Raw genomic sequence first — 26,837 nt, 5'->3', positions numbered from 1 at the left:
GAAAGCATTATGCTGAGTGAAATAAGCCAGGTGTTGAAGGACAAATACCATATGATCTCACCTCTAACAGGAAGCTAAACAACAAAACAAACAAGCAAGCAAAATATAACCAAAGACACTGAAATAGAGAACAGGCTGACAGTGACCAGAGGGGAGAGGGGAGGGAATTTCAGGGGAAATAAGGGAGGGATTTAGAGGAACCTATATAAAGGATACATGGACAACAACTGAGAAGGGTGGAAATGGGAGGGAGGGGGGAGGGAGGGGGGAGGATAGGGGGTGGGATGGGATGGGAGTAATAGACAGAAAACTGTACTTGAAAAATAATTAAATAAAAAAATTGAGAAAAAAATGATTATTTCAGATATTCAAACACTAGAGACAAAGATATTCTATGCACTTTTAGAAAGCTACTAGAGGATGAGCATTAACAAAATGAAGGAGTGATAAGCCCCCAAAAAGGGAAGAATGGGAGCTAGGAAACAGAAGCCAATGCAGCACAAACCCTAGAACGAGAGGTGAGCCGTGCCTGAAAGACAGTCTGCGCAGCCGGTGCTGAAAAATGGAAGGCAATGAAAATGTGCTGGGAGACACTCTTCACTCTCAGCACCATCCCTGCTCTTCTAAGCTCCATCCTGTATAGTAGGAACTGGAAACATTTGCCAGCAGATTTTAGTTTACAGCCGGCGATGAAAGCATGTGTACAAGATTTGGATGGCAGGAGAAACTTACAAGCCACTACTCTCCAGGGGCACCTGAAGGCGACAGCAGAGGCTTTCAGGTGCCAAGACAACTGGTATGAGTGCTGTGGCTCACCTGCAGTTCCCGAACTTCCACATCCTTAAAAACCACCCATGGTTGTCCATTGGTTATGTCAGCCTCTCACTAAATGGGTTAATTTCCTTTCTTTTTGAGTTATGGAAAATACGGGCTTTTCCTAACCTAACCCTGATTCGTGGAAACTTTAGGTAAAAATACAGAGGTGATATATAATTTGATGACCATTGTTGCATAGTTTTCAGCAATTAGCATTATTTACATAGTCACTATATAGTACACACTGACTTCTGATTCAAGATTGTGATGTATTTACGCACAGAGAGTAGGGATAGGAGAGAGTGTGCATAAGGAATATGGTAGTGGCACAGCCTCAATTTCCATATAAAGGAAACCCATGTGTCATGTTTAAACTTGATAGTTTTTTTAAAACAGCAACTGAAGTCCCTATCCTGTAAAAAGGCGGTAAGGTTACCTCAGAGGGGTGGAGTCCAGGCATGAAGCAGGCAATGGCCTTTGGGTGATAAAAAGCCTGCTATTAGATATTTTAGGTAAGTAATCTCTTACTTTGTTAAAAAATAAAAGGCATTTTTAAAAAAAGGCTAGCTAAGACAGACAATAAAAATAAGAAACAGAACAAAGTTTTAAAATAAACAAGAAAATATGGTTACAAAACAACTGAAGTCTCCAGTCCTTTGTAAGACCCCCATCCCTTATACGTGAGTCCAAAGGACAGTCCAGTCTCCTTCTGGTGTGCATGGGGTCAAATGACGAAAGCTGGGCAAAAATAACTAAAAGTTGAACCTCCTTACCTGTGGCAGCCTGACATCTATCTCTATAGCAAGACCACACACATCACCAAGACACAGGAGTGTGGAGGCTCCTATGAAAAGAATATTTTCCGTTTCTATGGAAATGTTTTTTCCACAGAAAGAACATTTGTTGTTATATATCATACATCAAAATATATTAAACCTATAATATATGATAGGCCATCCCAAAGCTTCCTTCTGTAATTTTTGTGTCCATGCTTCCTGACCTCGCCAGTTCCCAACATGATTGGTTACTGGCATAGGTAAGACTGTGTGTTTGTCAAAACAGGACTGAGACCAAGACTAGCTCACCTGATAGTCACCCCACCTCTCCGGCGAGTACGTATGTCTTCTCTAATCTACTCTGGGCTGATCTAAAATTGAATTTCCATGGCTTCGTTTGTGTGTCACTTCCTTAACTTCGTGGGAGTGATGATAGGATTGAGGATTCACTGAGCCCTCATTTAAACTAAACATTAATTATTACCTTATATTTAAAGCACATTCAGCGTAAGACAAGGCAGATTGTAACAATCAGTAAAATCCTTTCTCTTTTTATGAAAAATTCAAAGATACATTTGAAGTAGAGAGAATATAATGAATTTCCATGTATCCATCACCTAAATTCAATAATTGTCAATTTTGCCACTCCTGTTTTCTCTATTTCTCACCATATTTTTCTTCCCAGAATATTTTAAAAATAAATGTCAGACATCACGTTCTTTCACAGTCCTTGCACTCAAAAATACAAGACAAGCTTTCTTTGTCAATTTTGGCAGGAATTAATATTGGAATCTTTCGATATTGAACATTTGAATGGACTTCTCTGGCATCAGGAGAAATACACCGTAGGCAGTATGGTTTATTCGCCTCACGGCTCAGGTACATTCAGAAAGTAACTTAAGAGAATTGTCTATCCTCAGGCCTGAAACATGAAGGTTGCCAGCCATGCAGGACATCTGCTCTCCACGAAAGTACTCAAGTGTTAAGGTCAGAAAAGTTTAGAGAAAATGAGAAGAGGAATAAAGTGATCTAGGAAAAGAATCATCCAAAAAATGAAGAAAATATGAATTTAGAGACAACCATTGAATTAAGGAGGACTGGTTGCCCCCGAAAAGATGTAATTGCTCCAACAGACACTGTGAGTCCCCTACTCCTATTCCTTGGGACTTTCATTGTCCCCCTGCAGACATCTAACTGCCAGTATCTACATCTTGGTATCTACACAGAACAGTGCCGGAGGGGAGTACTGGCTGGACCTGGAATCCTCAACTGGAATAAGAAGTAGGGGTAGTCCTGGCAGGGTGGCTCAGTTCTGAGTGTCATCCTGTGCACTGAAAAGGGTATGGGTTTGATTCCCAGTCAGGACACATACCTAGGTTGTGGGTTTGATCCCCAGTTGGGGTGCACGCAGAGCAGGGCAACCGATCAATGTCTGTTTATCTCCCTCCCTCCCTCCCTCTCTCTCTAAAATCAATGAACATACCCATGGATGAGGATTAAAAGAAAAAAGTACGTATATAAAATCTCAACCCTCAATACTGTGACATGGTTTGCACTATTGCTGAAGATTTCAGTAGCATTATACCCCTACAAGAGCCAGTTTAATAGACGTCCATCACTGTCCACCTTTTCCTGTATTGTCTTCCCACTTCCCTGATGCTGTCACCTGAATTTCCGAAACAAACTACTTGCACTCGAACCCTTGTCTCTCAGTATCCAACTCTGGGAGAATCTGAACTAAAACAATTACTAAGATTCTTTTCTTGTTCTTTTCGACAGCAGATAAGCAAGGAGAAAAAGCCCCTGGGTCAAGTGCTTGATGTGCACCGTATCTCATTAAACCCTGATAACAACAAAGTGAGGGAAGGATTATACAGATACAGAAGCTCAGAGAGTGGTGCCCATGGTCTCACTGCTATGACTTGCATTCGGGAATAAAAGTACCAGCAACTTCAACTATTTAGGCCTGAGTCTCCATATGTCCCTCCTCCCAAGCCAATCACACCCCGTTTTGTTTCCTCAAAGCACTGTGTTATCTGAAATTAGCTTGTGCATCTATTCACTTACTTCTTCTATTTTTCTTCCTCATCCCTTTGGAATGGAAACTACAAAGGAGCAGGGACTTATGTCCTCATTAGTATATCCTCAGACTTTGGAGTAGATAGAGGCACTCCACAAAGATTTGTTGAATGCATAATTTATCCTTACAAACCAACAAAATATTTTGGCCTTTATTTCACAGCTTTTCATTTTTCCAGATTTTTTGCAACTCAATCACACTGTGCTAACTTCCCAGAAACGCCTCGATCCCTTGCTGTTCCAATCACCCCTCTGCCTCAAGGCCTCTGAACTTACAGTGCTCTCTGCCTGGAACTATTCTTTCCTCGGACAGCCCTCACTGCTTGTCTCCCCTCACTTCATTCAGGTTTCTTCTCAAACAGCACGCTATTAGAGAGGCATTACGCTTTTAAGCGTAATGACATAAAGATGTCATTCATCTTTAAGAAAAAAATTTTTCTCTGGTAATTACAACCAACAGACATACATGTCTCTTTGTATGTCTATCCCTACCAAATTATAAGCTTGATGAGGGAAGTATGTTGCCCATATTTCTTCACTGCTACAGTCAACAATTAGAATAGAGTTCCTGGCACATAGTAGGCACTCAAAAAAATTTGTTGAATGAACAGATGGCGCAATTTAAATTAACACTGTTATGCAATCAACAACCTCCACAAACTACTCTTTCTGAAATCTTTATTGAAAGTATGAATAATAAAAATGAAACTAAGGAGACTTGGGCTAAGTGAGACTTGTGTGTGACCGTAACTGCAGCCCAACAGCAGGGCTTCTGTTTAGGTTCCAGTGACTCCAGACACAGCACAGGGACTCAAAGAACACACTTTCTGGCTCTCAAATAGAAGAAATTCAGCTGCCATGCTCGATCTCTGCCCTGTGGACCACTGAACCTACATGCAAATCCACGCCTGTTTGATTCAGTGCAGTCTTACTAGTTTTAGTTCTGTCTTCCAGCCATAACCGTTACATTTCAACAGTTTAGTAAACACTGCGTGATAAACTCTACTTTGTGCACGGCGAGTTCTAACCCATCTTAGAAGGTGCTGTCTTTCTCACTTCCTTCTTGGGGCTTGATTGATTACTCCTTTTCCTTATGTTCATTAATCTCATCACCTTATCTTTTATACCACTTCATTTTAGCAGAAAGGTAATAATAAAACCCTCATCCATTATCCTTTTACTCATCTAGTCAAGCGGAAATGGTTAATAACATGCTACAAATTGAACTTCAATCACCTCATTTTCTCCTTTGTTGAATACACATTAAAATATATTCCAAAAGTGCAATTTGTTTTACAGGAGAATTTGTGTTATATTGCTACAGACAACTAAAATTAAGTGTTTCTCAGTTCTGTTATTAAATATATCCAAGAGCTCTTTTATCGATAATACTAAAACATTAACTCATTTTATTAGAGTGTAATAATACAAGGGCCTTATCTCCCAGAACGCAGACATCCAGAGGACCTAATAATATGTGTTATATGACATGTCATTCATCTTTAAGAAAAAAATACCAGTGATAATTTATGAATTGGTACATTATTACAGATGAAATTGCTCTCTATTTTTTAAAAAAGTTAATTTGTTTACATGCAGCCTTATCTTCAAATGTAAGCCCTATTAGTGAAGAAGTCTATAACTGTCATATAAAACAGAAAGAATGGAAATATACATAAAATAGAAAGACATAATGATTTAAGATTTTAAAAACTAACCTTTTGCATGGAATACATTTAATATAAAATTAGACTATGGTTTTCAAAACAGAAAAGGAAAACTACTAAAAGCTGCAACATTTTTATACAGATTACAACAAATACTTGTGCTGAATTCTAACAGCCCTGAAACTATCAGGATAAAAACAGCTATCATATTGTAGAGAAAAGATTTTCTAGTAATTTGAGTGGGTATCTCCTATCCAATTGTAAACGGAAATGCTTACCAAATGACTAAAAACTAGACTCAGAGAAAATGTTAGAAAACTTCCCCAGATAATCAAGACCCATTGAACAGTATCTTCCTACCATCCTAAAAACAAAGGTTGTGACTCTAGTAAAAAATTTAGCAATAGATTTAATATCAATATTTGATAACCCAACCTGTACCACTTGTTGAGAATAATATTTTTATTATGAAAAAATACTTGTAATATACTTGTAAACCTATTTTCTTACACTGTTCCTTTTCTAAGCATGTGTTCCTTTAATGCATTAAACTGTTGGACTCTAAAATATCAAAAATACGGTGTAATAGTTAGAAAGTTACTAAATGTTAAAGCATTGCTTACACCTGATTTTTGGTGTTGCAGAATCCAGGTATCAGCTTCTGTGCACGGGTGTGTAAGACCCCCCGAACACCACCCAATACTCCCTATGAATCAGTCTACTCTCCTGCACGGTTTACACTTCTTGTGTTAGTGGAAAATTTTTAAGAAACCTGTCATATTAGGCATGAGTTACATGTCATAATTCCATTATGTTTTCCACAAATCACCCTTATTTTCTGTAAGATACACAAAACCATTATAATCACAATAGGATAAAATTATTAAGTACTTATTTCCTACAAAGAACCTTTGAGAATGTTACTAAGTTTATATGCATCTGTTAAATATATATATGTATTTTCCTTTCAAAAATTAACATTTTATTACTATTTAGCAGATGAAAATTGGGAAGAAATCAATAAATAAGCCCATGTATGCAACAGTTTTGATTTCAATTTCTAAACATCACTGAACAATGTCAGATACCACAGCCTGTAGGCAAATGAGGTCACCATTGCAGGAAGACTCAGGCAGTCAGATGCTATATGAGAACTTCACCTAATATGCAAAGGTTCTGCACCACTGCTGACAGAATCGGGGTGATAAAACTTGCCAAACTGATGAAAGCCCATTTCTTCATTAGGTCAACACTTCAATATACTTGGTGGCCAAGAGCAAAATAACATAATTTTAAAACACTTTTATTTTAATGTGTTTTTGTATTTAGACTTAACAGCTTTATTTTTTATATTCCTGACCTTTCTCTTACTTCATCTGTCCTGATTGCTTAGTCATTCCTCCAATTTTTCTCCTCTTTGGTTCTCTTTCCACACTGAAATATATTTTTAATGTCACCATTTGAACAAGAACAAATTTTAATGATTGTTTTAGCAATCAGTATTCCCAACCTACTAAGATAAAACACATTATTTAAAGCTTTCTTGTTAGTTGGACAATGTTTTGCCCCATATTTTGGAAAACTATTTACTTTAAATACACAGTTAAGAATATTTTTATTTATTTACTTCCTAACTTATTCCTCACTTGAGACTATTTTTAACTGCTTTTTTAGAGAGAGAGAGAGAGAGAGCGCGAGCAGGGCCGGGGGAGAGAGAAACCTCCCTCTGTCACCCTGACCTACGGGCACCCTGACCTACGGGCGCCCCGACCGGAGAGCAAGCCACCTGTGTCCTAACCACAGCAGGTCCTGTGACATTTCTGGTGCACTGCACGATGTTCCAACTAACTGAGCCGCCCAACCTGGGCAAAGTTAAGGATAGTTTCAATTGAACACAGACATTATCTTTCAACATTCTGTATTTTCATATATTATTGTTTCCTAGATAGCCTAAAGGGCCAGTGAGAAAGAGATACTTCATAGCACCTCCTTAAGACAAGAGTGCTAGCATTACACCTCCAGATTCAGAGGTGGTTGGTTAAGAGCAGAAACTTCGCATGACTAATGGTGGGTCTGAAGATATTGTGTGTCTCCTCACGTGTTCCAGTATGAGGTACCATGACCTATGTTACAATCTTTCTAAAAATACATACTTAAATACAGAAGGTGAGATATTCCACAGGACAAATGGCCTCCTCTTTTCAAGTTAAGTCTCATGAATAAAGGATTATTTTAGAATAAAAAAAGACTTACAGGACAAAATAGCCAGATATAATGCCCAGTCCTAGATCAGATGCTGGTTTGGTCCAACAAGTAACAAGGAATATATTCTGAAGACAAGATAATACATTTAAATGTAGATTAGGAAAAATATAATATGAAGGGGTATTATTAATTTTGTTAGGCAATAATATTGTTTCGATCTAGGTAGGAAATTATGTTATCCTGAAAAAACAAAAATTTGTGTAGGGCTGGGAAGTTGGATGGGAAGTGGTTCATGTTAAAGTGGCTGTGCACGGTCACTAACAGTGACAGAGAGGGGCCACAGAGAGGGGCCACAGAGAGGGCTTCTGGAGCGGGTCACGTCCGTTTCCTGTCCTGGTTGCTGGCATCACAGATCAGTTCAGTCTAAAAAAGTCAGCAAGTTGTACAGTTCTGTGCTCTTTCCCTGTACATTATAATCCAATAAAAAAGCCCCAAATCCACCATCATTAAAAAATAATTAAGTGATTCATTTTAAAACGCACAGGCTCTGGAACTAACTGCCTAGGTTTCAATTTTGTCCCTGCTAACATCTCTGTACCTCTATTTCTTCATCTGTGAAATGTTAGCCATAAATATTTTTTACATCAATAACCCCATTTCTAAAGTCACTTCTGTTTTTTATTTGCTGTTCTTTATTTAGATCACTTTTTTTATTCAGTTCAAAACAGAATTCTAATTCCTGACATCTAAAAATTGGAAACATTCTGAAATAAATCCAGAACAGGAGTTTTAAACTGAAATAAATGCCTTTAGTCTTAAAAAGTTGAAAGAAAATTCACAAAGTCAACTCGGTTTTAACTGTTCAGTGACTGTAAAGGGGTATGTCTGCTCTAGACAGTTACCTGGAAACGGCACCGACTGATTCTACGGTACAACTCGTCCAGAGTGCCGAGCCAGAATACTGTGCATTACTTGGACCCGGACCCCACTCATCATGCTAAGTTGTCTGAAGAACAGAAACCGAGACAGTCTGGTTGAGCTCACCAAGTGTGAGTGAGTACGGTGTTCTGAGAAGGCTACGCAAGGCTGCTTCGTCATTCCTGGGGCCGCGCATACTTTATCAGAAGTGGGACTCCAGGAATATCTTTTAGAACATCGATCCATCAAACGGTATCATCGAGGGAACAAACACATGCTTGTCCTACAGAAATGCCGCTTTAATATTTTAACTAATTATTTTATGGTTTGTTTATTCTTTAGTGTTTAATTATTATGGTTTTGATGAAACTTGAGGCATATTAAATAGTTTTAAATTAAATCATTGCTAACTTATTCCTAAGTAGTTTGTATTACACTTCCTGCCACTTATAAATATCAAATATTCTCTTTAATGGATATTTTAATAATATAAACTGAGAATTATTTTTGTATTCTCAAAAGCATACACGTTATAGCATACATGTTATAGACAGTACATAAAACATTTTGAAAAGCAATGAAACTGAAGCATTCTGTCTGGCATAACAAACTAGCTTAACTTAATTGTACAGTTGCAAAGTAGTTCAACAATAAGCAATCAGAAGAATGTTTATAACACATTCCTTAATAAAACAGCAACTTGCGCTTTCCTAAAAGTCTTCCTTTAAGACTGTTTCACTTTGCTACTGCCCAACTCGGTGACAAACAAGGACTGTGTAGACCAGTGCAATTATCTAACAGAAGACAAGGTCCCAGACCCTCGGAGGAGAGGCTTGGTTTGATCAGCAAAATCGACTTCACAGTGCACACGACTTAAGACAGCACTAAACCAAAACTTGAACCTTTTTTGTTGCCCTAAAAATCTTAAGTATGCAGATGTACAACTTAAAACAAAGTAACTTTTTTGACTTTCACTATCAATTTTAAAATTGCTAATACGGAGTAGTAGTTGAAAATTGTATGATAATTTTTTTAAAATTGTGGCTCTATCAATTATGGTTCATTTGGCTATAAGTAAAACCTAACTAAAAAGTGTTTTAAGCAAATTAGAGACTTTTATTTCTTGTCAAATAACAAAAGTAATCCAAACCAGTTACTAGATCAGTGGCTGAGGTCTCAGATTTTCTTGGCTTATTCCAACTACTACATTTCAGTTTCAGGAAGGAATAAGAGAAAGCAAAAAGACAGAGTGCAAAACACAAGTCTGAGCTGAGACACCTTCACCTGTAAAAACATTCCCAGAATCCCGACCCCCAGACTTCCAATTACAACTTATTAGGCAAAACTATATCTAATTGCTACTCTTATCTCCAGGAAAAGCTAGTTAAATTGTATATGTTTGTGTGAGTTACTTTAGCTAGGAACATCGCTGCCTTTCAAAATTCAAGGCACTGTCAGCTTTCTTAAAATATGCCTCTGAAATTACTTTCATTCAAACTATTTCTTTATTGTTATTATTATTATTATTATTTATTATTGATTGACGAGGGAGAGATTCACTGTTCCACTTGTGTATGCATTGAATGGCTGATTCTTTTATGTGCCCTGACCAGGGATCGAACCCACAACCTTGGTGGATCAAGATGATGCTCTAACCAACTCAGCGACCAGAGCAGGGCCCATTCAAACTATGTCTTCTATAATAGTTGAGAAGATGATTCCCTGGCTGGTGTAGCTCAGTGGATTGAGCGCGGGCCTGCAAATCACACGATCGCAGTTCGATTCCCAGTCAGGGAACATGTCTGGGTTGCAGACCAGTTCCCATCAGGGGACACATGAGAGGCAACCATACATTGATATTTCTCTCCTCCTCTCCTTCCTTTCCCCTCTAAAGATAAATAAATAAAATATTTAAAAAAAAGAAGATGATGCCAAATATGGGCATTGTCTCTCTTTCAAAAGCAACTAAAAATATGCATCAGATATAAAATTACTTACTTAGCAAAAGGTATCAATTTAAGATGTTTAAATAATTTTTATGGTTTCTACTGCATTCTTTAAAATCAATCAATAAAAAGCATTATATTAAGTCTGAATCATGCAGTATACTTGAGAATGGTATTTCACAATTTACGGTACTTTTGAAATAAATCTCAAGCCAATAGGTTTACTGCCTCCCTCACCAAGATGCCTCTATACTTCCTCCTCTCCTACCAAACCCCAACTCCCCAAAGGCACTATAACCAATAAGCAAGAGTATCAATTCTGAAATCCGACTGCCTGAGTTCAAAACCTAGCTCTTGCAATTTTGGACAAATTACAGCAGTTACTGCATATAAAATTCTTACCGCATGATGTGTTGTAACTATTTTCTTGTTACTAGCCTTTCCTTCATTTGAGATATATTTATCGTGCACTCACCTATATACCAGACATTGTGCTAAACACTAGAAATGCAAGTTATGACCAAATCATATGCCGAGCTTCCTTATAAACATGATTTTACCATCTTTTTATTACTACAAAAATGAATACTGAGTTTGTTTTATACAACTACATAGAAGAAAGCACAGTAAAATTATTATAAAGTAATGAGAAGATAAATAAGGTATCGAAGAGCCCTGGCTGGTGTAGCTCAGCAGATTGAGCACAGGTCTGTGAACCACACGATCGAGGTTCGATTCCCAGTCAGGGCACATGCCTGGGTTGCAGGCCAGTTCCCAGCAGGAGACTCACGAGAGGCAACCATACATTGATATTTCTCTCCTTCCCTTCCTCTCTAAAGATAAATAAATTAAATCTTGAAAAAAATAAGGTATCGAAGATTCTAGAAAAGTTTCTGCTTCCTGTGACACCCACATAAGAATGACATTACAGGAAAATCCAGAATCACACTTAACAATTTAATGTCACCCAATATTTTCAGAATTTTGATTCCATATATTATGAATTTGGTAATGACATAGCCACAATCGTATTAAAAAGAAATTTTAAAAGTTTTATAGAAAATCTTAGGAATACTTGGGTAATATTAAAAAGTTAAGACCAGCTCTGGTCAGTGTAGTTCAGCTGGTTGGGCATCACCTCGCAAACCAAAAGGTTGTGGGTTTGATGCTCCATCAGTGCACATGCTTAGGTTGTAGGTTCAATCCCCATCAGGGCATGTATGAAAGGCAACCAGTCAATGTTTCTCCCCCTCTCTTTCTCCCTCCTTTACCCTCTTTCTCTAAAACAGTAAGCATGTCTTCGGGTGAGATAAAAAAAAAGTCTGCCCCAAATAATTTTATATTAAGACATGCCACTAATACACAAAAATGCAAATAAAATGCTATCCATATTACCAAAACCATAGTGGAAATATAAATCTGCCCGCCCCAAAATGAACAAATATTTATTAACTCAAAGACTGTGCTAATTATGTAAATGTCTATCTTTCTACATGTAATTTCATTCAAACTTCCTCTCTTTTCCCCAATTAACAACCCTGCCAAATGTTCGGACTTGAAAAGGCCACAGCTTTATACACAATTAACAGTCAAATTCTAACACAAATTACATGTCATTCTTATCTCTGTATACACATTGAACTCCTATATCTTGTTGCCAGAAGGCAGCTTGCACTAGGGAATACATCCTGACTTTGTTTAATGTCTAGAAATAACATTCACACCTAGAAAGGAGATACTACCCACTGCCAACTATGTGAGCAACATTTGCCATGCTTACTCCTTTGTATTTTGTTCAAATAAGTAGTTTAGAAAATGACTCACTTATCCACTTGTCTGTTTAAAAAATGTTTTCTTAAAGCATAAGATGTAAAAATAACCTTCATTTATCTTTTTAGAAATTCAAGATAATTATAGAAACTTTTATGTAAGGTAAACATATTTTCTGAACTAGAAATTGGGAAAATATCATTTGACAAATCATCTAACTATAAAAAATATTTTAAATTGGATGGATCCTAGGAAAAGACATGCATGATCATTGTATGAATGACTATTGCCCTAGAAAGGGTTTTCCTGTTTAACAAGTATACCAGTCACTACTTCAACATGCTCAAACCTGTCCTAATCTCTCGAAGTGTAGCATTTTATCACTGCAGTACCTCAATAAACACCAGTCATTTATATAATAAAAGGGCAACTAAATATACTTGTCTTATATATCAATATGTGCATATATTATGTTTTAAAGGTAATACAAAAGGCACTATGTAAAGCAGAATCTTAAAATGCAAATATCATCCACAATTAACTTTTTAAATAAACAAATCTGACTGGGTTAGTTATTGGCTTAAAACTCTTCAGTGGCCAGTCACTGTGTTGGGAAGAACTTCAGTTATTTTCACCAGCATCTGCGTACCTATCCAGCTCCACCCGCTGCAGCCTTCTCCCGTAGGCTCTCTCACTATATGCTAAGGTCCAACCACACTGCAATGCTTTCTGTTCCTCCAGCTCAAGTAAGTGCAACCCTCACATCTCTCCCTGAGTCTGGAATACACTTCCCATGTTTATCCAGTAAATTCCCGCTCATCCTTCAGTTCATGGTTCAAATGTCATTTCATCAATGAAGCCTTCCCTGAACTCCTTCCTCCTCCTATCACCCCCAAATCACCCCCAAATCTATTAGATGATGACAGTACACACATTTCCACACCACCCCGTATGCCCCCGACCATCTTAACCACTGCCATGCACTGGACTGGCTTGGCGATCACTCTGGGCTGGAACAGGAGCTCTGTGAGGGTCATTAGGAAGAACCATGTTGGCGTTGCTCACTGTGGGATTCCCAACATCTACACATACGAGCCTTATCTTCAATTATGCGATTTCTAAAGTTGTTATATACATATATATATGTACATATATTATGTATATACATATGTACATATATATATGTATATATATGCACGTATGTGTGTGTGTATATATATATATATATCTCAAGCTAATGAAAACCCATGATGTATTATAATATCCATTTTAAATATTACACTCTCTTCCCATCATTACAAACCCCTTCCTGTGAGTGCAAAATGCGATCATCAGAAGGACAAAGTGCAGGGGTGCTGGGAACAATGGAGGAAAGCAAGGGGCAGAAGGAGGAGGAGGAGGAGAAAGACAAGGGAAAGTGAGGAGGGGACTGGCAGGAAGGAGGGGGAGGGGGTGAGAGAAGAGGAAACTGTGACATGCTTGGATGTGGCATTCAATTTGCTGCAGTGGGGTGAAAGTAGTGAATTTGGAATCAGGATCCTAGACTGAAGTTCAAATGTTATGTATGCGAGGCTGTGAAAGTTGCTCCATGTCCTCATCTGTACAACAGGGAGCACCAGCGCCTGTCCCACAGAGCTAGAGAGCTGTGACGTATCAAGGACATTAAACTGGTAGAAGACCTGAAAACCCATACAGCCCCTGATGATGTAAGAAATTGTTAATATCTATATTGTTAATATCATCATGAAGGTAATCTTCAGTAAAATGAATGCTTACTAAACGCTGCAGAAAAATTTTGGCTTATATATGAACTAAAATATAGTATTTAAAAAATATCTCAAAAGCTTACAGTCAAAAGAATGTTATCGACCAATCGTGATGTAAGTTCCTCTATTCTTATATCTCGCTATAATCTCAGTGCAACTACTGAAATTACTTTTTCTTTCTAATACCTGTAATAATATTGTCCATTATAATTTTTTTTACTTATTGTACCTGAAAATTACATACTAGGATGCTGTTATTATTCTCAGACCACAATCATAGTATTTTAAAAACATAAAAACTATAATTTACATATTTAAATAAAGAATTTACAATCTAACTCAGTGTTAGTTAGATAAACATAACTGCCTCATATAATTTCTGAAACTATTCCATGCTTTTTAAGTAGATACATATGTTCTAAATACTGGCTCAGAGAGTAATTTATTTCAGGTTTGGGGTTGAAGATATAAAGAAATAAAAAGTTAGCTTAGAACTAACCTTAAGGCTTTACTAAAGTAGTCACATTAAAACGTGATTAAATAAGGATGAAAATAAATTCCTTTGATTATTATAAACAGTTATTCATAACTTTATTCCCTAGCAGAGTAAAAATAATCTTGATCCTTAATTTTTGGGTGTTATAAAATTTAAGCCTTGCAAAATCCAGTGATAATTTTTCTGAGGAAATAGTTAATTTAATTCCCAATTACAGATATAATCAAAAACATGTTTCCCCAAAAGCTTTGAAGGCACATAATACAAATTATTATAGTTAAAAGCTTGAATAAACAAGTCTTTTTTAATCCGCATTTTCCATACAAGAAGCATTTGTATATTCTGCAGAAGAAATGCTATTGCTATATTATGACTTTGAACTAAAGCTCTAAAATCATACTAGTCAACCAAAGGTTTCTTTAGCAATATGAACATGGCCACGCCACACATGTTACTTTTAGCTTCTTTATGTACAACAAACTGCATTCAATTGGTGAACAAATACAATGTTTAGTATCATATTTAAAACCACCATTCAAACCTTTTCTTAATGCTATTATCAGTTTTTCTTTTGCAACAATTTTGTGTATAAAAATAAAAGCACTGGATTTTTATTAGTGCTGCCCCTTCTTTGTTTTGCTCCACTCTGCAAAGCCCTTTTGGGACACTAAGCCTGCATTTACCATAATACGGATTAAACTTTCTTTGTCCCATTGCACAGAGTTTGTTAGCAGGTTAGTCTTTTTACATTTTTCACAGGCAGCCTGCAGCTTACCCTTTAGGCCTCACTCAGAATACTTGTGTGGATTTACAAAAATGCCAGAGTGGTCGTGGGGTTAATTGGAAGATAAGTGCAGCCTTTAACGGAGAGACTCATTAAACGTTTAGACTCACCACAGTCCACCATCCTTGGAAAAGTCCTAGAGCCACTTTAAAAATAATAACATAGTAAACTAGTTTTTAAAATGTGTACCAGTATTTTATAGACTAGAAATACTTCACTGAACTGCTCCAAAGGCTATATAATAGAACAAAGTGATTTCCCTGGTCAGCTCTTTATTTTGGCTTTAATATAGTTAATCCTAGGTAAAAATGGGCAGATTTTCTAGACCTTCCAAGTTTATGTCGAGAGATTTGAAGTAGAAACTCAACTGATCAGCAATTACAACATTTATTTTTTCAATCAAAAATATTAATTGGGAGATTTTTATTTTGTTTAATTTTGCCTAAATAAATCACCATACTCAAATACCTTGCATGTCTATTACAGACTAAGGGAAACAAAAAAAATTTAAATACTTGTAAAATATTCTTTCAATTTAAATTCCTTCTATAATATGTGAAATATACATATACATAAATACACATATAAAATCTGAAGTATACCCATGGCTATTAGGTTATTTTTAATAATTATACAAGCAGATTGTTCTCCAGATTAACTTTTCCATCCCCTTACCTCCTTCCAACACTATCACTCACACACAGAAAGGGGAAAAAAAAGGAAAATGCGACAAAACACACAGACACTTGAAGTGAAGGATTAGACATATTTGCCCAAGATGCAGATAACAAAAGCAAAAGTGAAGAAAATTGAAGAGACAGCCAAACTCCAGCAACAAAATGGTTAAAGAATCTGAAGTATTGTTCCCCTTATTTTAAAAGTCCACCATATTGTGTGCAGCGCAAACATCAGACAAGTTAAGATTACTGACCATTATCTCCTTAATTTTCTCCGCTTTCCCTCACATTCCCTCTTGCTATCCGGGCACCATTTTTCTAAAGCTTTATTTCTGCTAAGAAGTAAACTTCCCCTAATCCATCTATTATGGAACCTTTAATTGGATTGGGAGCAGGGTGGTGTATAAAATAGCCCCTATTCACTCAAAAGGACTGTAGTTTTAGGGACTTAAAGGAGAAAGGTATTGTGAAAGAAAATCCTCAGGGAATCAAGAATTAAAACGTGGCTCTCTTAAATTCATCAAATCCAGAACACAAATGAATTGCTTCCTTAAACAGGTGACTTTCCAAATAAATGGCATAGCAGAACTGAAATTAAAGTTTTACTCTAAGAAGAAGAATGCACTTGTACACTAACAATTTTTGGCTCTATAAACAACTTACATCTTCTTTTCCTTCCATTGACAACCGTTCTACCAGAAACCAACTGGAATACCTTAAACACACTTTCTATATTCTCCCCACCCACCACATATATTTCCTCTATTAAATGTCTAAGGAGAAAATTAAAAGTATATTTTTAAATTAATTAATTCCTATACATGTTATGGAAGCATTGCTATAAAGCAAGCTTGTTTCTAATGAAAAACGCATTCTATTCTCACTTTGCACGTCCAATGCAAAATGAGCAGTAGTCACTCTTGCTCCCCTAACCGGCTATCCTCCTGGCTTCTTTCATACACACTCCACTTCCAAATACCTTTGTTAGCTGTATATTTCTGTCTTATGCTGCTTCTACAATTTCACGTCTAACCATCCGGAGTGTCTGTAACAGTGAGATGGGGCTGCAGTCCACACTTACTCATTCTCCTCCAGAACCAAAGACATTTAAAGTGCCATACCTCTTATCTAATATAAAATGAAATCTAGAAAGTACTTACAACTTGAAATTAATCTCTTAAAAATCCACATACTCTTTATCAAAAACGGTGAAAGAGAAATGTTAGGAGAGGTCAATATTCCAATTAAATTTGATATTACGTGTAGGCTACTAGTCTTCATGAAGAGAAACCAAAAACAAATCAATATTAGTAATTTAAGTGATGGTACTTTGGAAAAGTGTCTTTAAGGAAATTCAAGTGATTTCAAAAACACCTGCATAGCGTATCCCCTTTGTTTTTGGAGCCCTCATCATGACTTAGTAACAACTGCACACTTACCGAATCCCTTCGCAATGTCTGGCATCGTGCTAACACCACCACCTGAATCATCTCATTTTATTCTCTCCACAACCTGACAAGGTGGATGCTATTATCTGTTTTGCACAGAGGAGGCAACTAAGTCTTGAGAAGTTCAACTTCATTTTTCAGGGTTATGTAGCTCCAGAAAAAAATAAGCTCCATGAAAGCTTTTCCATTACTGACATTGCAAAGGTTCTGCCCAGGAGAGAAAGTCAACTTCCCAAAAGTTGATCCACAAAAAAATAAACAGCTAAATGATCAAAATTACCTATGAACCAATTCTAAGTATTTAATGAACATTCAGCTTGAATATATGAAATATATATGACTATATTCTTCTCATGTGTACACAATTCTAAGATATATTTAAGAATTATATTCTTCTTAACAATAGTTTATGAGCCATTCAGTTTTTCAAAACTAAAATCATATAGTTATCCGATCCTATTTCTAACACAACTAAAATTTTAGTGTTTTGTATGTGAATTTTTCAGTTTATACTGATTTCTAATTCTTTTCAAAGTCATCTATGTTTCGAACATTTTATCTTAGGATAATTTTGTCAGCATTACATATTTAAATAGTATTAATTATACTGGTTGAAAATTGATTTAATAGCTTTAAAAAGTTGTGAAATTACACCAGCCAGTGTTCATAACCAGTTTTTAGGGAACAAACACCTATTCATCTGTCCCAGATCTTTGCTGCTGAGACTGAAGGAATCCTTTTCTGGAAAAAAGAAAGTCTGCATACATCCCAGGGTGAGAGTCTGATCCTTGAGAGCACAAAGCGTGAGGGGAGGGAAATGAACACTTAAAGGCACGGCAGGAGAAAAAAGGACCCAGGAACAGGGGAGCCTGGCCATCAAGGTCTTCTTAGGCCCTCTAAGCCCATATAACGCAGGGTACAGTACGCAGGGAATAAATAAACTAGCTCCGGGTAATTTAATGCAGTAAAGAATTCGTTTTCAGGAAACTGAGCTAAGTTCCTAGTACAAAGGCATGCATATTAGTAGGGTCTTATTGAATGTGTGTTGAGTGACTTCACTAAAATTTTATACAAGGCAAAACTTTACCATATTCTAAATTTCAAACACAATCTCTAATTGAATAAAAGTATTTTATGAAAGTCATATATTTTAAAATACTCTGAGTGTGAATGCTCCACTTTAATGGTAGCTGCATTGTTCTATTTATGACACCCCAAAACATCTTCATTCAGAAGCCGTGCTGCTGTTTTTCAAAGTAGCTATACGGAAAGAACTGGAAACAGATGCAGAATAATTAGAATCTACAAGTGTCTCCAATAAAATGATTCACTTATTAAGTCATATTAAAAATACAAAAGTAAGACATATTCACTCTTTTGGAAGCCCACTAAAGTTAAGAAATTCCATGATTCCTCTCCTCTGTTCCATTTTACTAACAGATAAGTTAGTAGGTAAAGTCAGTGGTTAGTAGGTAAATATCCTAGTGAAGTTTAATGTACTTAATATTTCATTTGCATTTATACATCAGCTAAATTTCTATATATTCTGTATACATTTATATACATTTATATGCATTATTTCTATACATTAAATTTCTATACATTAGTTTTCAATGGGTGGCCAAAAACTATGGTGAGTTAAAAATTATGTTACATTTGGGTATTCATTCACAATAAATTATTTCCATGGCATCAAATAGTAACTTCAAGTAACTTCATTTGCTGCTCAGAAACATTAACCTTACATGGAAACTAGTTCTTCATCTGAAAGACTCGATCATTCACTTGACTTTCTCGAATGAGGTTACCCAAATTTTGTAATCGGGTCCTGATTACACAGACTGTGCTCTACATAGGGTTCTCTGCTGTGTTATAAAATATTTAATACAAAATAAATATGTAAATAAACATCTAAGTATAGAAAACATGTATATGGTAAAACACCTGACCAGAGAAATATAACAAAGATTAATAAAACTTTTGGGGCACAAGCTGGATTCCTACATAAAATTCTCCTAAGTTATACACTAGAGTAGCATGTTGACTCATTAACAAAAATGATTCACTGACATAAAAAAGTTTGTTAAATATTTTTTACATCATGCTTACTGTTTAAAACACAGACTGCCTTGGTACAAAGTAGTCTGTACCAAGATCCAAAGAAAGGAACACACACACATACACAGGCCAAAACCTCTAGAAAGTTTCCTTAATTTTAAAAGAAACATCTTTCCTTAACAATTAAGCTCACACTTATATAATTTTTACACAAATTTACCCAAGTTCATCACTATCAGACTTCGTGGTGGTTGTATATTTGCAGCCTACGTGCAGAGGGAATAACAGAACACACCTAACGGAAAGCAGGACTTTGGGTGGACACCCAGCTGGTCCCCAAGGAGAAGAGACGTGCACACGAGGGCGTGGCCGAGAAGGGGATGTGTTTTGGTCAGGAGACGTTTATGGGCAGAACCAAGACTCTACACCTGTGTGTTCGGCAGGGCAAAGGGAGGGGGACAGGAAGGAAAAGGGAAAACAGAGGTAGGTGGTTGGTTAAAGAGAAGTCCTCAAAATCCATTTAAAAAAGATATCAAAGACCCAAGTTACTGGGCATTTCTATTACTAAGGTTTAGTGAGAAGGTAAACCCAGAAAGTTGAGAAGAACAAGTGTCACTATACATGCATCTAATTGGAACTATGTAGATGAAAAAATCCAAAAATGTGTTCAGTGACTAAAGGATGCTAGGTAGAAATTAACAACACAGAATCAATCACAGCTAAAGAATTATGAAATAATGGTGGTATTTCCTTTAGGTAACAAACATCATTAATACACTTTAGCAATATAATAATCTGAAAAGGACTTTCATACGTTCACTGATGACCTAAGTCCCTCTAACCTTAACTTTCCCATAATATTTTAAATTCTTCAAAAAAAATTCTACTATGTAAGTTTTTCAAGAATGTAACCTTTTGTATAAGGTATTATCATTTTTCTTAATATTCTTAGCCATTTCAAAAACTAAATCCATTAGAATATCAAGCAAAATAGTCTTGCATTGTATTACACTCAGTGTTTAAGGAAAATATTTACACATTAACTCATTCAAATTTGAATGCCAATATGTGCCACACATATACTGTCGGAGAGCCTGTAGATACAGAAATCTGTAACAAAAAGATGGGGGTTATATTTTATTCGGGATTAGGAAAAAATCACTCTAAATATTCTGCTTACACCTCTACTTAGAGCAGCAAGCACTGATTATAGGGAAGAAGACCTAAGGTACCTTACACTGCCTGGGATTACTGTCCAAACGGGGAGGGGGGAGAGCCTGAAAAAAGAACAACACAAACTCCTATCAATTCCAGGCTTTGTGCTGAACAATTTAGATGTTTATTTTAGAAGAACGATTCTCTCTCTCCTTCCCTCCTCTCCCCCACCCATGCACACAACCACAATGCCACTACCAACTCCAAACTGCACATTCTGATATCTATTTAAACAACTTCAGACCTTAAGACTAATATTCTGGTCAATTCAGAACAATTCAAATCTGTACTCAGGTTTTAGTAAAAATAACATACTTTTACATAATCTATACTCATAAAGTAAGTTAATATCTAGCTAGTTCATCAAATGTGAAGAATTACAAGCAGTGGTATCTTAATATGCAAGTGGATCTAAAAATATAGGAGCAAAATAAAATAGATTTGGGGGATCTCAAAAATAAAAATGCACTCTAACATATTCAATACAGTTAATAGTTATTATAAAATTTTTGTTCTAAATATCCAATAAACTAAATTAAAACTCATTACATGTAAATGATAGGACTCAAATATTTTTGTAAAAAATTTTAATTGCTTTTAGAGAGAGAAGAAGGAAGAGAGGGAGAAAAGGAGAGATGGGGAGGAGAAGAGAGAAGAAGAGGTAGGGAGAGAGGAAGAGGGCAAGGGGAGAAGTGGGAGGGGCGGGGAGGAAGAGGGAGAGACAATGATTTGTTGTTAACTTATTTACAAACTCATTAGTTGTTTTTGTATGTGCCCTGACCAGGCATCAAACCTACAACCTTGGCATACCTGGACAACACTCTAGTGAACTGAGCTACGCAGCCAGGGCTCAAAAGTTTTTTTGTTTGAAAATAAATCATAAGGTAGCCCTGGCTGGCATGGCTCAGTGGATTGAGCACAGGTCTGTGAACCAAAGGGCTGCAGGTTTGATTCCCAGTCAGGGCACACACCTGGGTTTCGGGCGAGGTCCCCAGTGGGGGGCATGTGAAAGTCAATCACACATTGATGTTTCTCTCCCTATCTCCTTCCCTTCCCCTCTCCCTAAAAATAAATAAAATCTTCAAAATAAAGAAGTAAATCATAAGGTATTTTAAATGGTTACAAGGTTCGATGTTTAAATATATTTAAATCTTATATGATTAATGTCTAAAGCTCCATGAAGAATTACATCATGCCTATTTCATACTTTCCATGTAGTCTCAGCACCTAACACAGCTGACACATTAGTAGGTATTTAAAAGTTTTATGAAAAGAATGATTATACATATAAAAGGATATGAATAGGTAGGTAATCAGCCTCTATATTTACTTAACATTCACTGATAACTTTTGCATTACAGTTGAATCTTTTAACATCAGATTTTTCCCTGTGAAATAAGTTTTTCATTACTTATAAATTATAAAAATAGCCTGAAGGATGCAGATAAACATGATGCAATTTGGACATACTAAGACATCTTTGTCACCATACAAATGCAGATTGTCATCAAATTTGCGAGAGCTGTGGTGTATAAATGGTAAACTACCTCCACAGTGATCCTGCAATGCTTTACCAGTGTCTCGTTGATGTGGCCTCAAAACTCACAAAATAAGAGCTAAAAGCAGTATGTAACCTTTTCTTTCATATGAAGCTGAATAACAAGATCACACAAATAAGGGTTCCACCATCATCAAAGAGAGACTATTAAAAGAACATGCCTTCTTTGCCATGTTTTACCCACTGCTCGTATCTTTCTTTCTGCCAGTAATTCTCACTGAATCAGGGCTCTTCAGAGTCACAGCTGATTCGAGGGCTGCAGGAAGATACCACAGAAGCCTAGAAACTCTTGGTCTTCCATAAAGTCAGACGAGTGCCCAAGAAGTTGAATGGGGACATGCTGAAAGGCTACAAGCACAAGCCTGAAGGGACTTTAACTGGTCAAATCTGGAATAGCTTAACAACTAAAATGATTATGACATTAATGAATTATTACCCATTGCAAATAATGGAAATTTCTTATTCTATGCCAATAATGAGGTGTTATGACATTAAATTATAATGTCAACTGATCAATGTGCAAAAAGAGCTTATGTTAGAAAATGATCATTTTATAACTACTATAAAGATTGAAATAGGCAAGAACTGTGACAGTTGCTAAGCAGACTCCATAGTTTACACAGATTTCATTAGTTTCCCCTGATGTCCTTTTCCAGTTCCCACACCTCATCCAAGATACATCACCTTAGGCTCCTCTGGGCTATAACAGTTTCTAAGACTTCCTTGTTTTTGATGACCTTGACAGCTTTGAGGGGTACTGATGATGCCATGTATACAATGTCTTTCAGTTTAGGTTTGTCTGATGTCCTCACGGTTAGTCGAGGGCACAGGTGGCAACCACAAGGCCCTCGGACTGAATGCGGCCCTCCACCTTGTTTTATCCGGCCCGCACCTTGTTTCTGCCCAGCAGCAGCACCAAGCTCCTTGCCTCTCATTAAGCAGTAGTTAAATTTATACAATCCGAAAATTACATTCAGTCCTTTGAAGGTAACTGCAAGGTTGATATGGCCCCCGGTGAAAATGAGTTTGACATCCCTGGTCTAGGGTCATGGGTTTGAGGGAGGAAGACCACAAAGGTGTAGTACCATTCTCATCATACATCAGATGATATTACTGATGGTATTCACCTTGATCGCCTAACCATGGTGTATGTTTGACAGGTCTCCACCGCACAGTTCCTTCCCCACTTTGCATTCTATGCTGCGCTCTGAAAGCAAGTTCCTACCTAACTCAACTCCACATTCTTTAGAAGGAAGTATCTACAGAAATTATTTGGAATTCTCCTGTACAGGAGATCTGTCTCTTCTCCCCTACTTATTTATTCAAGTATTTATTTGTATCAATATGGACTCATGGACATTTATCTTATACTTTGTATTATAACAGAATTCTAAAATATTTATTTTGCTGTTCAAATTATTGTAGCCTTGGGGCATTGCAAGTTCATTCTTTGGGTTGTGTCCCTTTGACATACCCCATTTTTCCATTTTGTGAGCAGAACTTCCTGGCACTGCAATACATTCCAGGCTCACCTTGTAATTCTTTTTTCCCAGCCCTAGAATCAGCCACTTCTGTAGGAGCCCTGGTTCCTTTTATTGGACAATGGTATTAGAAACTCAGATCTGGACACTGGGTATGCTTTTTGCTACTCAAGTATCATTGCTTCTTGACCCTCTCAGCAAATAAAGCTAAAAAATACACATTATATACACTGACCCATAGATAGATACATTTCCATAAATTATTTCCCTATATATATATCCATTTGTATCTATATTAAGCTAAACATGGAGTTCACACTGAAGTCTCAGACTCTAATCCAGTACCACACAGTCCATTCTAGCCTTTTTATGAAAGGCAGGTTACTTCCAAGATTTCACTACCTTTTACCTATTCATTGCAAAGGAGAAAATAATAAATATTCTGGAGAAATTAGACAACACTTGCTGATCGATCAAAATCAGTATCGGCACTGCAGGCAGACAGACATCATGTGCTGCTAGATGGAAACCTCTGAGACACATCACTTATGCAGTATTCCCACTAGACGCATAATCTAAATCTATCATAAAAACAGATAAATTCAGGTGAGGTTTATTCTATTTAAGAAGGAGGGAGAACTGTATTCTTTAAAAATGCCAATATCGAACAGAGAAAAGCAGAGGAAATACTTCAGATTATAGGAGACTATAGAAATGAAATATAATGCCTAATCCTAGGCTAGATCCTACAGCGAAGGGGAAAGATGTTATAAAGAACATCATTTGGTCAACTGATGAAAGTAAAACGTAAATGGTAAAGAGATTATTATTAATAATAAATCTGTCAACTATTGTGGATACATAAATAAGAAAATGTTCCTCTCCTTAGGAAATATATACTGAAGTATTTAGGGATACAGGATCATGATGTATACAAAATAATTCAGATAAAATGTGTGCATGTATACACATGTACACATTGTACATTACATGAGTGCACATACACACATGAATATATTACACACGTAAATGTGTATATGCAACAGATGTAAGTGTGCACACATATGTCACATGTGTAAACTATGTGTGTACAGGACATGTGGGTGTGGTGTGTGCGCATTATGTGTGCACTTGTGTATGGTGTGCACGTGTGCACAAATCGCATGTGTGTGCCTACACATTACGTGTGTGCATGTGTGTTACACAATATGTATGTGTGCATGTATGTGTATATGTATGTATATACAAGGGAGAGTGAGCAAATGATAAAACAGATGTGGCAAAACATTAATGGTAGATACTATATTCAAACATTCTTTTTTAAAAGAATATGTTCTTCATTTCATATATGATAAATACATGGCATATATCAGATAAGCCTGATATTGTTCATCAGTGAAGCTCAAGCTTTGAGATCTTTTCTGGAAACAGGTACTTCCTCCTGTGATGTGCTCTATGACTAAGAACTGTAAGAAAGTTATCTTTGAAAAACAGGAAAGCAATTGACCAATATGGAAACTGACTTCGGACTATGATTTCATTAGTGTCACTGGCTGAAAGTGATAACATTACTAATTTATGCAGTGTACACAAACGCAAATTTGGTCCCTTCTTAAAGGGGTTCCCCCAGTTGAATTTATCAAGAAGTCCAAGTGGATATTTAGATAGAACAGTATATGGGTCTATAGTCAAACTCAAAGCATTAGCAGTTAAAAGAGTTATAATTAGTAAGTGCTGTCTGAAACTACAAAAACAACCTTTAAAGAGTGATCCTCTACTAAAAGTTCGATAATAAAATTCTTCCTGAAAATTCTGTCATAAACTTTGTATGTTTGCATCTACTCTTCATATGATAAAACTCTTATTTTGAAATCAGTGAGACAGGAGTTATTCTAGATGAGAACCATTTCTAAATAATGGAAGGTTTATAGCACTGTATTCCTCTGGTGGAAATACTTCTAAACCATGATGTTATTCTGTGGCAGACAGGGTAACACTCCCTCCCAAAGATGACCACATCCTAATCTCTGGAACCTATGCATACGTTACCTTACGTGGCAAAGGGGAATTAAGGTTGCAACTGGAATTAAAGTTGCTAAGCAGCTAACCTTAAAACAAGAAGATTAACATGGATTATCCAGTGCACCCAATGTAACTACAAGGGTTCTTCAAAGTGAAACAGGTGGCAGAAGTGTAGGTGAGAGTAATGTTTTATAAGAAGCCTCAACCTGTGCGGTTGGGGGCTTTGAAGATGAAGGAAGGGACCAGAGCCCCCCCCCACCCCAAAAATGTGGGAGGCCCCTAGAAGCTGGAAAAGACAAGGAAATAAATTCCCCTCTAGAGCCTTCAGAAAGGAATGCGGTCCTGTCAACACCTTGATTTAAGCCCCACGTGACCCATATTGCTCAAGCAACTAAGTTTGTGGCAACTTGTTACAGCCGCAATACAAAACTAATACATGTGCTATTTTGTTTCCTCTTGTAGAAAGTATAATAAACATAATTTAATCTTCAAAATCAAAGACAATCATTATGGGAATTAATCATTGTTTCCAGCAACAACTTAATTTACCTCAACCTCGAAGAATACACACAGATGATTCATACTTATGCTTAGAATATGATTTCTATGTGATCTTCCGACAACAGAGATTTTCTACTACCTACTTATTACTACACTTCATCCACTGTGAATGGCTCTGCTCGCATTACTCTCCACATCACTAACGATGCCTCCACCCCTACTATTCTCTTTCCTCCTGTTGTCCCCAGTTTAATTCTTTCCTGAGAGTTTTGCTCAGATGGTATCTCCCGAGTTTCTTGGCTCTTGAGTCAAGACTGCTCTTAAACGCACAAGGCTAAGTCAATGCCTTTTTCTCCTTGTCTGCAAATCTACCAATCAGCATATAATATTCTGCTCACCTCAGCTCTTTTTATTGTTGCTGAGTATTCACTGGTTGTTTTCCAAGATACTTTCCCCCTATTTGCAATCTGAACCTTAAATTTTTCTGTAGAAGGCTTTCCACTCTACACGCAAACTGGAGCGGAAAAGCTAGCAGAGACAAAGACAGTGTAGTCGCACACATACTCCCACTGCAATAGGCAGCTGTGACAAATGGCAGAGGACATGCAAACTCATTTTCTCCATGCACACGCAACCTCTCCCCACCCCTGTGCT

At 36.8% G+C, this 26,837-nt stretch overlaps 1 protein-coding gene across 1 annotated transcript in view; it reads right to left on the bottom strand.

The window, feature by feature from the left end:
- The window catches only part of LRBA (LPS responsive beige-like anchor protein), a 522,692-nt gene that overhangs the window by 182,757 nt on the left and 313,098 nt on the right, over positions 1–26,837 (bottom strand). The gene's annotated exons all lie outside the window — the stretch shown is intronic.

This window comes from Sturnira hondurensis, unplaced genomic scaffold, assembly GCF_014824575.4.
Source record: "Sturnira hondurensis isolate 20B ecotype Veracruz unplaced genomic scaffold, ASM1482457v3 Scaffold0010128, whole genome shotgun sequence".
Classification (NCBI taxonomy): Eukaryota; Metazoa; Chordata; class Mammalia; order Chiroptera; family Phyllostomidae; genus Sturnira; species Sturnira hondurensis.
This window is presented reverse-complemented; position numbering and strand designations above follow the sequence as displayed.